This window comes from Sus scrofa, chromosome 7 (assembly GCF_054392235.1).
Source record: "Sus scrofa isolate SSC_HxYL_T2T_F1_AM1 chromosome 7, Sscrofa_HxYL_maternal_Yorkshire_Landrace_v2.0, whole genome shotgun sequence".
In the NCBI taxonomy this organism is placed as follows: domain Eukaryota; kingdom Metazoa; phylum Chordata; class Mammalia; order Artiodactyla; family Suidae; genus Sus; species Sus scrofa.
Window position 1 is genome coordinate 129,817,593 of NC_139389.1, and position 14,943 is coordinate 129,832,535.

General features: G+C 40.6%; 1 long non-coding RNA gene across 3 annotated transcripts in view; it reads left to right on the forward strand.

Annotated features, from left to right (window-relative positions):
• The first annotated feature begins 315 nt into the window (after positions 1-315).
• Positions 316-14,943, forward strand: part of LOC102161430 (uncharacterized) — a 32,711-nt gene continuing 18,083 nt past the window's right edge. The window contains exons 1-2 of one of the 3 annotated variants that reach the window (XR_014809345.1): positions 316-620; positions 1,005-1,223. This is a non-coding gene — a long non-coding RNA (uncharacterized LOC102161430). Of the gene's footprint in view, positions 621-640; positions 1,224-14,943 lie in introns of those variants that run through there. The other 2 variants (XR_001304012.3, XR_298883.4) reach the window with 2 other exon arrangements.

Consider the following 14,943-nt stretch of genomic DNA (forward strand, 5'->3'; position numbering starts at 1 on the left):
TAATCACCAAATCCTTGTTCCTGGAAGCCTGCACGCGCCAGGAGGCCCCTTCTCCCTTGATGATCAGGCCTGACCCCTATTAATTTTAATAGGAGTTAAGTAGTCGCATCGAGGCGAGTATCAGAGAGTACTCTTAGCAAACCAACCCCCGAGATTAAGACCTCCATTTTTGGCTTTCTGCTGAAAATGTGTCACAGCGCCTGATGCTTATCTGCTTTTAATTGTGTGTTGTGTGTGTATGTTTTTCTCCCTGCTTTTTGCAGAGGAGGCAATTTGAGACTCGTTGCTATGTGCCCCCCTACAAGGGAGCGATGCATTAAATGAGAGACTATGGCGTTTGGCCTGTTTGATATCCTCTGCTGAGAAATCCAAGTGTCCCTTCATAATTAATACCCCATCTTTTCTGATGGACTCCATCACACTAAAGCTGGAGGATATCTGCCTGTAATTTATAAATGACTGTTGTGTTCCCCCTTTTTATCTCTATCGTCAAAAATATGCACAGAACGAATCTACCGGAGGTTCTGTTGGACAGCGTCAGAGAGATCTCTCGGTTTTATTAAGCAGTGTCTTCAAAGATTCAGCAGAGGCAGACTTGCTTCTGTGAGCTTTTTTAACATGTAAGTGACATTTCCCTGCGTTTAAATATGGCTTTGTTAGGCTGTGCCTGCAATCAGAATGCAAAAAAAGCCCTGCTGTTAGAACCCGAAACCAAAGAGAAATAGATCCTTCTTTAGTTTCACTCTTGAAATAGGAAGTCAAAGGAAAGCCAGAATCAGAGAAATCAAATTAGATTTAAAATTCTTGTGAGCTCTCGGAATGCAAGATCAGGATACACATTTCGTCCTGAACAACTAAACCAAACAAAGCACGACACCATTTAATCAGGTCGTGACGGATAAGTGGGGCCGTGGATGTGTGCTGGACTTCGTGGTTTAAGAAATCGTGTTAGGAAACTAGCTCGGGAAACCAGCTCACCAGGTCCCCGCATTTCTCATTTCCAGAGGGCAAGAATAATCAAGACTCTGCGGCAGATGAGGACCTGGCTCTGTAAGTGGACAAGACCCCTCAAGGCGGACCTGGGGTTCAAATAAAGGTCTTCTGACATCCGCTGCAATTTATCAGAAGACTCCCCAACCTTTTCTGGTGATTTACAAGTCAGAAGGAACCGGTGGGGAGGGAGAAAAAATCAGAGGAGAAGTGAAGCCTGCACCATCCCATTGGTGAGCCATTCCCAATTTTCTTCCATCTTCCCTTTCCAAAAACCAGCCAGCCCACTCACTGGCGTTTTGTTTTTACCGTATGATTTCATTTATTTTTAAAAGTTTTTTAAAAAATGTATGCGTATGTGTATTTATTTATTTATTATTCATATGGAAGTATAGTTACTTTATAAGATTGTGGTGTTTTTACAGGATCTACTCCATCACAAATTATTACAAGATAATGGCTCTGCTTCTCTGTGCTGAATAATACATCCTTGTTGTTTCTCCATTTTATACATAGTGATTTGAATCTTTTAATCCCATATCCCTATCTCGCCTCTCCCTCTTTGTCTCTCTCCAGCTTTGATCCCTTGCTCATCTTCTGTATCTGTGAACCTGTTTTGCTCTACACATTCATTTATATTTTAGAGTCCATACATAAGTGATATCATACAGTTTTTGTCTTTCTCTCACTTATTTCACTAAGCATACAATTCTCTAGGTCCACCCACATTGCTGCAAATGGCAATATTTCATTTTTTAGGGCTGAGTAATATTTCATTGTGTATAGATAGACCACAACTTCTTTGTCCATTCGTCTTTTGATGGACACTTGGTTTGCTTCTGTATCTTGGCTACTGTACATAGTGCTGCTATGAACATTGGGCTGCAGATATCTTTTTGAATTAGAGTTTTCCTTTTCCCAGGTATATATATCTAGGAACAGAGTTGCTGGATCATATAATAGTTCTATTTTCAGTGCTTTGAGGAATCTTCATACTGTTTTCCATAGTGGTTGCCTAAATTTACATACTCACCAACAGGTACAAGAGTTCCTTTTTCTCCACAACCTCTCCAACATTTGCTATTTGCAGACTTTTTGATCATAGCCATTTTGACTGGGGTGAGGTGATATCTCATTATTTTGATTTGAATGTCTTTAATAGTTAGCAAAATTGAGCATCTTTTCATGTGCCTATTAGCCATCTGTACGTCCTCCTTGGAAAAATGTTGACTCAGGTCTTCTGCTTATTTTTTGATTGGGTTGTTTAATTTTTTTTTTTTTGGTCTTTTTGCCATTTCTTGGGCCACTTCCGCAGCATATGGAGGTTCCTAGGCTAGGGGTCTAATCTGACCTGTAACTGCCAGCCTACGCCAGAGCCACAGCAACTCAGGATCCAAGCCACATCTGCAAACTAAACCACAGCTCACGGCAACGCTGGACCGTTAACCCACTGAGCAAGGTCAGGGATCGAACCCACAACCTCATGGTTCCTATCAGATTCATTAACCACTGCGCCACGATGGGAACTCCTAATTTTTTCTTTTGATATTGATTTGTACCTATTTTGGATATTAACCCTTTGTCAGTCATATCATTCACAAATATTTTCTCCCATTCTGTAGGTCGTCCTTAGTTTTGTCCACAGTTTCTTTTTCTGTGCACAAAATTTTAAGTTTAATTAGGTCTCATTTGTTTATTTTTGCTTTTATACCTTTTTGCCTTAGGAGATCGATCCCCCAAATATTGCTACGATTTATGTCAAAGGAGTGTTCTGCCTATGTTCTCTTCTAGGGGTTTTATGGTTTCAGACCTAACAGTCAGGCCTTTAATCCACCTACTGTGGAGCTTACTTATGAACAGAGACAGGAAGTAACAAACACTTTATTTATTTATTCATCTTTTTAGGGCTGCACCTGCGGCATATGGAGATTCCTAGACTGGGGTCTGAATCAGAGCTGTAGTTGCTGGCTTATACCACAGCCACAGCAACTTGGGATCCGAGCCTTGTCTGCAACCTACACCACAGCTCACAGCAACACTGGATCCTTAATCCACTGAGCAAGGCCAGGGATTGAAACCGCATCCTCATGGATACTAGTCAGGTTCGTTTCTGCTGAGCCACAATGGGAACTCTAACAAACACTTTAAAATACGCTTTTAGCTGTTGCAATTTTCTTTGGTGAGATGTCAAGCAAGTAAGGAGCGAGACAGTGAACAGTGGATCAGTGACGGTATTGCTGAGGAGGCGGCACCTGAGCAGTGACCTGGTCACACCAGTGACCAGTGTAAAGGGCTGGAGAAGGGGATGACAAGGTGAGAGAACTGTAGGGGTTTATAGCCATGAAACGTGGTGAGACAGCCAACGAGTGAGCCCCCTCTCGGATCTCTGAGCTTGAGGACACGTGTACATGGATGGACATCCCCAACTGCCACTGGGCGGCCTCATGATTTGGGGCAAATTACTTCTCCCTGAAATTTCTTACTAGTCTTGGAAATAAGGGAAGAACTTGAAAAAAAAAATATTCTGTATCACTTTGACTAAAAATCCTGATTCCATGCTTGGTTTGCCCTAATGACTTGATAATCCTTTTTCATTTTCCCCAACCTCTACTTTCCGGTCAGATTAGAAAACTATGCTCCCCTTTGGATTCCGATCATGGGCCCCAGCAGTGGTTTCAGAGATTCCACGTATAAGAAGCAAGACACGTGGTGCATTCTAGATGGAGCATCCTTAGCACAGATAGAAAAATCATTCTTTGGGAGTTCCCTTCATAGCTGAGCGGAAATGAATCTGACTAGTGTCCATGAGGATGTGGGTTTGATTCCTGGCCTCACTCAATGGGTTAAGAATCCGGTGTTGCTGTGAGCTGTGGTGTAGGTTGCAGACACGGCTCGGATCCCGCGTTGCTGTGGCTGTGATGTAGGCTGGCAGCTGCAGCTCCCATTCAACCCCTAGCCTGGGAACTTCCACGTGCCATGGGTGCGGCCCTAAAAAGCCAAAAAAAAAAAAAAAAAAAAAGAAAAAGAAAATCATTCTTCAGAAGGAAAGGCAGAACATGGTACAGCAATGGGGAAAACAATCACAAAAATTCTCCTAAGGTCATAAATGAGTAGTCATTATTCTGAAGCAGACAGTTCCCACAGTAGAATAGCTCTCCTGCCAACCTCATGTCCATATTCAGCTGAAATACCATCTTGGGGAAAAAAGCTAACACTTCAAGCCAGAATGTTTAGGAGAGAATACCTATATTCCAGCCTTTTAAATATATAGAATGTGGGGTATAAGAGATCAGAAGCTCAAAAAAATGTTCCAGAAAAAAAGTTTCCACCTTTTCCTTTGAAAAGTAAAAATAAATTCATGGGTTATTCAGTAATACTTTGTGATAGCTATTAAAACTATTAAAGAAAATATTGCTCTTTTTTTTTAAAAAAATGAAGTATTTCTTGATTTACAACATTGTATTAGCTTCAGGTCTACAGCAAATTGATTCAGGTCTATATATATTATTATATATGTTATATATATTATATGTTATATACAATTATATATTATTATATATGTTATATGTATAATATGCTATACATTATATATGTATATATACATATATATGTTACATATTATGATATATGTTATATATAATTATATTGTATATATAATACATATATTTTCTTTTTCAGATTCTTTTCCATTATAGGTTATTACAAGATATTGACTATAGTTCCCTGTAACATAAAGTAGGCCCTTGCTATTTATCTATTTTATATAGTATGTATATATTACCCCAAACCCCAAATGCCTAATTTATCACTCCTGCCCCCACTTTTTTCCTTTGGTAACTCTAAATTTATTCTCTGTGTCTGTGAGTCTATTTCTGTTTTGTAAATAAGTTAATTTGCATCATTTTTTAGGGTTCCTCATGTAAGCGACACCATACAATATTTGTCTTTGTCTGACTTACTTCACATAGTATGATAATCTCTAGGTCCATCCATGTTGCTGCAAATGGCATTTCATTCTTTTTATGGCTGTGTAGTATTCCATTGTATATATATACCATGTTTTTATCCACTCATCTGTCAGTAGACATTTAGATGGTTTTTGTCTTGGCTATTGTAAATAATGCTGCTGTGAGCCCTGGGATGCCCGTATCTTTTCAAATTAGGGTTTTCATCTTTTCTGGGTATAGACACAGGAGTGGGATTGCTGATTGTATGAGAACTATTTTTAGTTTTGTAAGGAACCTCCACACTGTTCTCCACAGTGGCTGCAATTTCCACTCCTACCAATAGTGTAAGTGGGATCCCTTTACTCCACAGCCTCTTCAGCATTGTGATTTGTAGCGTTTTGGATGGTGGCCATTCTGGCCAGTGTGAGGTGATGGGTATAGTTTTGAGTTACATTTCTCTACCACTTAGTGATGTTGAACATGTCCCCAACAAAGATGTACAGATGGCCAACAGGCACATGAAAAAAAATTGTTTTTAATGTTTTGGAGGTTTGTCCTAAAACTGTCAGTTTCAAGAATGCTAAAATTTGGAACATTTCTTAGCAACAGAGCGCACAATAATAAAAGGACTCCTATTGAAAGACCATGGATCTTAGTGTGAGATGACAAAAGTTCAGGTCATTGCTCTTCCTTTACTAGCTGTGTAACCTTAGACAAGTTACTAAACTGGCCTAATTTGATTAAACAATCTATACATGAAGGGTATTAAAGCTACTTGATTTACTTCACAGAGTGAGAAGCAAATGAAAAATACATAGAAACAGTATGAGAAAAAGAATGTATGTATGCACATGTATGACTGGGTCACTTTTCTATACAGCAGAAATTGGCACAACACTGTAAGTCAACTGTATTTCCATATAAAAAGGTATGCATAAAAAATAATGAGATAATTTTACAGAAGAAAAAAATCACATAAAAATAAAACTGCTCTGCTAATAGCAGAACACTAGCTAATATGAAGAAGAATAAGAAAAAGGAAGGAGAAAGGAGAGAAAAAATTAGGGAGTTCCTCTCGTGGTGCAGCAGAAACGAATCTGACTAGTATCCGTTAGGATGCAGGTTTGATCTCTGGCCTTGCTCAATGGGTTAAGGATCTGGTGTTGCCATGAGCTGTGGAGTAGGTCACAGACATGGCTCGGATCAGGTGTTGTTGCAGCTGTGGCGTAGGCCGGCATCTCTAGCTCTCTGATTCGACCCTTAGCCTGGGAACGTCCATGTGCCGCAGGGGCGGCCCTAAAAAAAGCAAAAACAAACAAACGAACGAACAAACAAAAAGACCTGGGGAGATAAAAGTTAGAGGAGGAGGAAGGGGGATGGTTGAAAGAATTTAACGCTCACATATTTTTCATCCTAGTTGGAGCAGAGGTTAGACTATGAGGATATGAGTTGCAGTGGGAAGACCTGGCCCAACACTCTCTTTCCCGTTCAATACGGTTCTCAGAGGTGCTCATGTTCCTGGGGTTTATTTATTGTCTTTTTTTAAATCTCCACTTTTAAGGGATAACTAATCCTCAGAAGGTAGCATATTCTATTGCTGTTAGTCATCCTTCAAACTTTTCAGAGTCCACACTGCCTACAGACTAAAGACAGATTTCTCCCAGGGTTTGTCATTAATCCCCTTGACTAACATGATTTTGCTTTTCCTAATCCTTCTTAAAGACATGAGATTCACTCCAGTTCACCTCAATGCAGAAGAGATGTGGAGAGGAACCAGCGATGGGGCCAGACTCTGAAATCTTCTTATAGGCAGGGAGGAGGGGAAGGATTGACCCCAACCTGCCTTAAAATGATCATTGGAAGGCAGGATAAGCCTTTGGGGAGTGTAGCTATGGAAGCCCATTCTCAGGATCCACTTAAAACCATAGGCGATAGGCTTTGCTTTTTCTAGCTTACACTTAAAAACGGATGTTCAGAGTGTTGAAATGGCTTTTATTAAGCTCTTCACCTGTTAAAGTGGACCTAGAAGCCAAATCTGCAGCCATTGAAAGACATTTCATGTTGTCCACATGTAGAGAGTTGTGCAAACTTGAAATCCAAGCTGAGCAGAATGGAGTCTCTGCTGCAGGGGATGAAGTAAGGTGCAGACTTTTGTGCTGGGAAGAGATTTGATGAACATGGAGGTTTGATTCTATGGCAATAAAGATCAGTCTGGAAGGAGCCAGGACCGATTCACAATGGTGGCAGTGGAAACCATCATGAAGAAGCAGATGCAAGAGATATTGGGAAGAAGGAACATGTGATGCAATTGTCAAAGGCATGAGAATGGCCAGGTAGACTTGCATGACCTGGTAACTCCAAATGCAGGACCAAGAATGAGGGACCAGACCCAGTGGGAAATAATGGAGACAGTTACAGCGAGGAGGGTTATGTGTGCTCGTGGGTTGTGTGGGAAGGATGAGGTTTGGGTTGCACAGAAATGTGGTTCCTCTTGGTGATCACAGATGCTCCCTAACCCCAGACTCAGTATTTGCCTCTGAGAATTAAAATCCTCACATCCACACATAATGGGAGGGTTAGCCATCTGTGTGCACAAACTCAGCAAGCCATAAATGTGCGTGATGCAGCTTGGAAGCAGCTCAATCCCAAGTCCAGAAATCAGCAAGAGTGTCTAAGAGTTAAGCTTGAAGAGATTATCATTTAATAAATGGGTGCCTGATGGTTTTTGTCAAGCTTATCAGGAGAAAAATCTTTGTGATTAGCTGATGGCTAAGCAGCCTGAGACAAAGAACTGGGAAATCCAGCCAATAAGACCTGGTAGGGCCCATAAGAACTGTCCTAGCAAAAGCAGTCCTTGGTTCAAATATTTATCTGGTGGTGATATAGACATGAGGCTGTCTCACCCTGATTAGGACAGGGTAGGCTGTCCTACCCTGACGTCAGAGACTTAGTACCTGTGGCCTGATGGCCATTTTCACTAAGGAACTTTTGAGCTTCAGTAACTTTCTTGATATGGCTGCTTATAGAGACTGGCATTTTAGACAATCTGAGCATTTTGTGACTTTCTTTGAAATAAGATCAATTTCTTATTTAAACTGAGTCAATCAATATTTGGAGGCTATACATCTGACTTTTTGAGTTTGGTTAGTATGAGTCTAAACATGAGGGATGGGTCATCTCCTCCAAACTGATTGAGTTCCTGAATATGCCAGGGTGAATGGTCACTTCTGGACCATGATGTAATCATGAGCAGCTGCTTTGAGAAATGTTCCTTTGTAACCACATGCTTTTTCTCTCAGATGGTAGCACTCCATTATCCCTTGACTGCAAGGGCTGGCTCATATCTGCATGAGTTCCTTACGGCCAAATCAAGGTCATGTATGTTTAAGTTGTGCCTTTATCACAGGAAGCACTCAGCAAAGTAGAGAAGGAAGGAAGGAAAGAAAAAAGTAAGGGAGGAAGGGAGGGAGGGAGGGAGGAAGGAAGGAAGGAAAGTTTGCTCACTTTATCAAGGTTCTAATTCTGATGTCCTATTTTTCTGTGAAACATTTTCTCTAAAGCTTCATTCCCCCCAAAATAGGCATCGGTATAAGCAAGAGTTTTTAAAAATGTTTCACTGTGTTCAAGCCACACGGCTGTTTATTAATGACACTTCCAAGCTCTGCTATTGTGCTCCAATTGGCAAAGGGGAGTTCTGTGCTTGCAGAATGTAATTCAAGAACCAATAAAAGTTGATTACATACATATGAAACGTATGGACTGGGGGTAGGAGTCTTGGATGGATTACAAAGCGGGTGTCATGTTTCATCTTCTGCGTGGGGTTTTATGGGAGGCCCGCATGAAGCCACAAACATCTCCATCATCCCTTTCACTAGACATCATGTAAACAGAATCATGTTCTCATTCAAAAATACATCTGCAAGATCATAGCTCGGAAAGAGGTCTAGGTTTTATATCAACTTTAGCTCTAACTGGAGAACCTTACCAGAAACTCGGGAATTAATTAGGAGGTAAAGAGGTCATCTTTAAACTATGAACAATTAAAATAAAATAGACTGTTCGTTCCCTCCTTGGAGATGTGGCAGCTGGAGGTGTGTGATGCTATTTAATGATGGGCTTTTTAAAATTTCAAAATACATGGGAAAATAAAGTCATATTTCCCTGTCCTCCCACCCCCAAATGGTAGCATCTACTGAAAAGTATTATTCAGAAGGCTTTTTTTTTTTTTAAAGAGCAAAAGAAAATGCCTGGATACTCTGCTGGTTCTCTCTGGAGCCTTGGCCACAGACATATCCCAGCCTTGTTCCAGGCGGCAGCTGTTTGCCAGCCCCACGGCACAGCTGGTTTTGAGCAGGAAATGAGGGAGCCCGTCCCTGGGGAAAACTCCAGGGAGTTTTTGGTGAGCAGAATGCAATTACCCCGGCTGGAAGTGTGCCAGGTGACGGTGGTACATGCCTGACTGTCGCAAAGGCAGGCGTCGCGGGGCCCTCTTCCACATAGGCTGTGTTTGAAACAGAAGACGGAATGAGAATGTAATTATGATCACCTTCATCACTCTATGGTAATTAGGATGATAATATCTATAATATTTTTCAATAAAGATTCTCCAAATTTCCAAGGTTATGAGTGAAAACCGGTGGCCTCCACGATTGCAAACAATAGATCCACTTAGAATGGATAAACAACAAGGACCTACCCTATAGCACAGGGAACTATATCCAATCTCCTGGGATAGAGCATGTGGAAAGGAATATTTATACACACACACACACACACACACACACACACATATATGTGCATGACTGAGTCACTTTGCTGTACAGCAGAAATTGGTACCCCATTTTAAATCAACTGTACTTTAATAAAATATATTTTAAAAAGAAAACAATAGATCTATAACAAATGATCTCTCTGTGGTAGTAAGCATCTTGATTAAATCTTTCAAAGTTACCGACAGGTACGCATCCGTTCTTTAGTAAGTCCTGGGGACTGTTTTACTGGTCCAAATTGCATGGTGATCTCTTTTTAGAGCTTGCATTTACCTTAGACTTTCACAAATCCTTTTTACAGCCAGTTTCTCTGTGCCCTCATGGCAATTGGAAAAGACATTGGAAAAGATATATGCTTTTATTATCCCCACTTTACAGATGAGAAAACCGAGGCTTAAAGAGATGAGCCAACACATTTGCAATCACACATTGGTAAGTGCTCGAGCAATGACACTACAGAAGTCCTTACACCTCACCACCCTTCCAGAGAAAACTTGAATAATATACATCATTCTTCTCCCAGAAATGCTAATTTATGTTGCACAACATATTTTTAGTGCCAGATTTTAAAATTATGTAAGATGTAGTTTTGAAGTTGGAGCCATCAAAAAGTTCAATCATGACTAGTTGACTAGAAAATATATCAGATAATAAAAATTCAGTTCAAAAAATGGATTACATAATCCATTCTGCTAAACATAGCTTGCAAGAATCTAATGAGAGTCAACTCTGAAATCAATCACTCAAGAAGCTAAATTGTTAAAGTTCTTGTGAAGTAGTTTCCTGATAAATGGCATTCTTTGATGGAGCGTCTGGGTAAATACGGTACACTCATGATTGATCCTCCAGAATCTTGAGTTATTTTAAAAAGAATATTTCATTTTTACATTGATATGTGGTTGCAGAGAATGACACACATGGATTCAAATTCCAGTTTCACCACTCTCTGAATGACCTTGGAAGTGGTCCTTCGTTCTGGAGTGAGGTGTCAGGGGGTGAGATAGGGCTGTTATTACACACAGAGCTAGGAGTGATTAAGTAATATATATGAAAATGTCTAGGGTGACATCTCCACACAGTATGTGCTTCAGAGCTTACAAAAATTATTTCTAATAGTTATTTACAGTTGTCTGCCTTCAATCAACATAAAACACGCAAAGAATTTACAAGGCGTACTCCTCAATACATATATTAATTTTCATGATATACCCTTGAGATTTAATTTGGATATTTAAATTGAAGACAGAGTGAACTAAGCCATATTCAAGAGTTGCAGATAGAAAATTCATTAACAAATAAAACAGAAACAGAGCAGAAAACTGTTGCAAAAAAAATCAGAAGTACAAAGCACTTGAGTTCTATAAAAACTATTTGATTGATTTTTTTCGCTTCATCTATTTGTTTACCTAGTATTTGTTAAATGCCTATTAAATGACAGGCGATGTGTTAGGTGAAGAGGAGATAAAAATTTTAAGACAGATATAAAGATAAAAAGTATACTCTTTGATCTTGAGGAACTACAGAATAACTGCTAACCAAGATGTGGAGACAGGTATTTTCATGTAATAATTATATTTATGTGCAGGTGGTCAAATCTTCTTGGAGTTTCTAGACCATTTCCAGTGCCTCGAAGCATCCCTAACCTCTGGTTACAAATAGCTGGCTGAGATAGGGAAGACAGTACTGGATGCTAGACCTCGATTCTCAGATGTCATAGGTCTTCCTTGTGGGCCTGATCTGGAGCCCCACTAGCTCAGCTCATAGAATTCCTGCACAAACCCAGGAATCTTGTGCGTAACCAAGGCCATACTGTCTTCTGATATGAACATTGGGGTACTGGGGCTTGTTCGATATCTGTGAGAACTGAACAGGCCATTCAGATGCAAGTCTCCAATCTCCTGCAAAACCTGAGGTAATTGATGCAAACCCGCACACATTTCTGTCCCTCTTCTTTGTAGGGTCCTGTTCTTTTGTGACTTTATGGGTTAATTTCATGAAGCCTTCATTACACTTTGTAATAGAGACAGAGCTCCATATTAAGACTAGAAGGGGAAAAAAAATTCTTCAGGGCACTGCCAATTCAGAGCTGTCACCTCCAGTGTCTCGTTGCTTTCTCCCGATGGCAGATAAAAGGAAAGGAGAGGGAACAATGGAACAGGAAGGGAGGGAGGAACAAGAGAATGAAAATCACAAATCTGGAAGCTTCCGTAACACCGTTGAAACCTTTGTCCACAATTAGGCATCACTATTTTCAGCATTCCTATTCCAGATCTCCTTTCCAATTAAATTGGCTGCATGTGTCAACGAGTTTCTATAGAAACACATTTCCGCCTCTCGACAAAGCTGTGAGGACCTACCTATAATTGTAGTATCTAAATTTCCTCCTTTTCCGTGTGCAACTTATGACCTTTAGGAGAAGTTGCAATGTTCGTTATCCATTTCCTTTAAAACAGGAGTCATATCTAATGCTTGAAGTATTTTTGGAAGCTGAAAGAATATGGTCTGGCTCAATTTACAAAATGATTGTTGACTTTCCAAGTAATAGAACTTGTACCAAGGAGAACAGGGGACAAGGAGTTAGCAGGAGTTTAGCATGAATTCTACAGACAGTGTGTGTGAGCCTGGGAAGTCACTGGTATTTTTAGTTTTCCAAGGAAAGGACTGGATTCCAGGTATCTTTCCTCAGGATGACTCATTTTTCACAGGTGATGCCTTTGGCCCTGATGGCTCACAAACCTATCACTGACCGAACACAGTTTTCACATCATTTCTTCATTTCATGACCAAGTCCCAGGCTACAGACATGATTAGCATCTGCTCTTCCTTCTCAACTCTGAAACATTGGAGATGTGATTGTTTCGTTTTCTTTTTTTAATGGTTCTTATTTTTTCCATTATAGTTGGTTTACAGTGTTCTGTCAATTTTCTACTGTCAGCAAAGTGGCCCGGTCATATATAAATATAAATATACATGTATATATATTCTTTTTCTCATATTATCCTCCATCATGTTCCATTACAAGGGATTAGATTTAGTTCCCTGTGCTATATAGCAGGATCTCATTGCTTATCCACGCCAAATGCAGTAGTTTGCATCTATTAACCCCAGGCTCCCAGTCCATCCCATTTTCTTGAAGGAAGGAGTTATTGTATGTTTGCATGGCATTTTCATAGATGGAATTAGTCTCCTTATCACAGTAAATAGAGACGACACTAAAATGAGCTAACTGGGACACACACACACACACACACACGCACACGCACACGCACACGCACCCGCACACACGCACACATCCCAGAGTTAATGAAGGGGTGGGGGCATTTCCCTCTCTTTTTATTCTTGAGCATCTTAGGGATCAAGATTTGGCATGTAACTACGGTATTTCTATTAGGATACGGTGAATTGGGGAAATTAGCTATGACTTGGAAACAGAACGTATGTAACACACATAATTTACATAACCTCTTTAGTGCCAGTAAAAGAGATCATGTTGAGATGCAACTGGGCCCTTGGAAAAGCCACCTAGCTACTTTTCATTTCACCACTCCTTCCTAATAATCCTTTCCAGAACCCCCAAAGATGGAGAGTTTGGAGGCTGCTTTTAACATCAGGCAGCAAGCCACACCCCTGTCCCCTTACCGTGAGAGTACACCATATTTTTCATTTCTTCAACTTGCATTGGCAATCTGTTTTAGCATAATTTACACATTTACACATTTTTAGAGAGCAAGGCACAGTCATGCAACTTAATTCCAAAAAACATAAGCAGTGAAGGCTGCCTCTGCACATTAGCTTTGCAAAGCATATGAATGCCTTTGCTGAAACCCAATCCAAGGCACATGCTTGTTTGGAATCAGTGTCAACAGGTATCTGCTGCTTGTCATTCCCAACCTGAATTCTCTGGGGTGGTCATTTGTAGCCCTCTTGAGTTGATGGTCCCATGTTGATCTGGGGTCAGTAGCCTCAGTCCTGAGTTCATAGACTTTGTGGGTCTATGAAATTCATTAACATTCTGTAGACACTAGGGATTTGCTGAAGCACTTGCTTCTTAAGTGTCAGAGAAGCAGCTTCTGCCCAGATCTTCTATTAAGAGTAATTTGACTGATTCATCCTCCCACACTATTTCTTTTAAATAGGCTTTGTACAGCTCAGTGGAAAATAGAGTTTGTGCCTCTTACCCAGATCGAAACCTTTGGAATTGGGTGCAAGTGTCACCTCTTCTCTCTCTGGGCTGGTGGTGACCTTGAAGGTGGACTGCACCCCTCTGGGAGCTTTTTTCCATTTCTAGACACAGAAGGGAAAAGAGATCTTGAATAATCTGGCTTTAAGGAATTCTTAAGAAAATCTACCATAAAGTGCATTGGCACCATGAGCCTTCAACTGACATGCTGTGTTCTCCTCCTCTCTCTTTTCAGGTGGGAGATGGCACTCTAGCTAGAAAAAGGGAAAGGACAAATCATTTGCAGAACAAAAAGTGCATCTCTCCAGAGGAAGGCTCCTCTGAAAGACACTGTTTGTGACCCCCTCTGGTAGTTGTCTTGGTGCACAGAGTAATTGAGTTCCCTCCTATTCAGTTGGGCTGCTTCCTGAAAAGTAGTGATTAAAACAGATTTACTGGAGGGCAGGATGACATTTATATGGACTAGAGGCATTTTCCTGTTCATTTTGTTTGGGGAGTAACCTTTCAGAAAGGGTAGATTTAATTTAGGGAACACTTCATTAAGCTGGGAAGTGATCACTAGAAGGAATATTCTTACAAGGAAAAATGCCATCATCTCAGGAGGGTGTGCTCAGTTTTAAACAATCTGACAGTTAAGGGAATTGAGGATTTGGGGTCGGGGGGCGGGGAGGGGGGAAGGGGAAGCTACTTGGAGTTGGTGGTTCCTGGATTTCCTTCCTTTTCTTTCTTGCCCTGTCCTTTATTTGGTCTTGAATGGTCAGTGGTGCAGGAATGCTATTCACTAGCGCTGGCAATTGTTGAAGTAGGCATGATCAGGACCATGTAAATGGAGACACTTTGGTGCTAATTTGTATGTTGAATTTGTTTGCAGAATGGCTGATCCTTCCCCTGACCACAAAGACCCACCTTCAGTTATTAGCACTGTTAGGAACTCTTTTAGGATGGTTATATGCCAACGTGTACGTAGCTGAAAACTTTAGGGTCTAGCACAAAAAACATCGAGTAGGATGGACTTCATTACCTTGGAAAACACAGTAGCCTGGGGGAATAATACGTG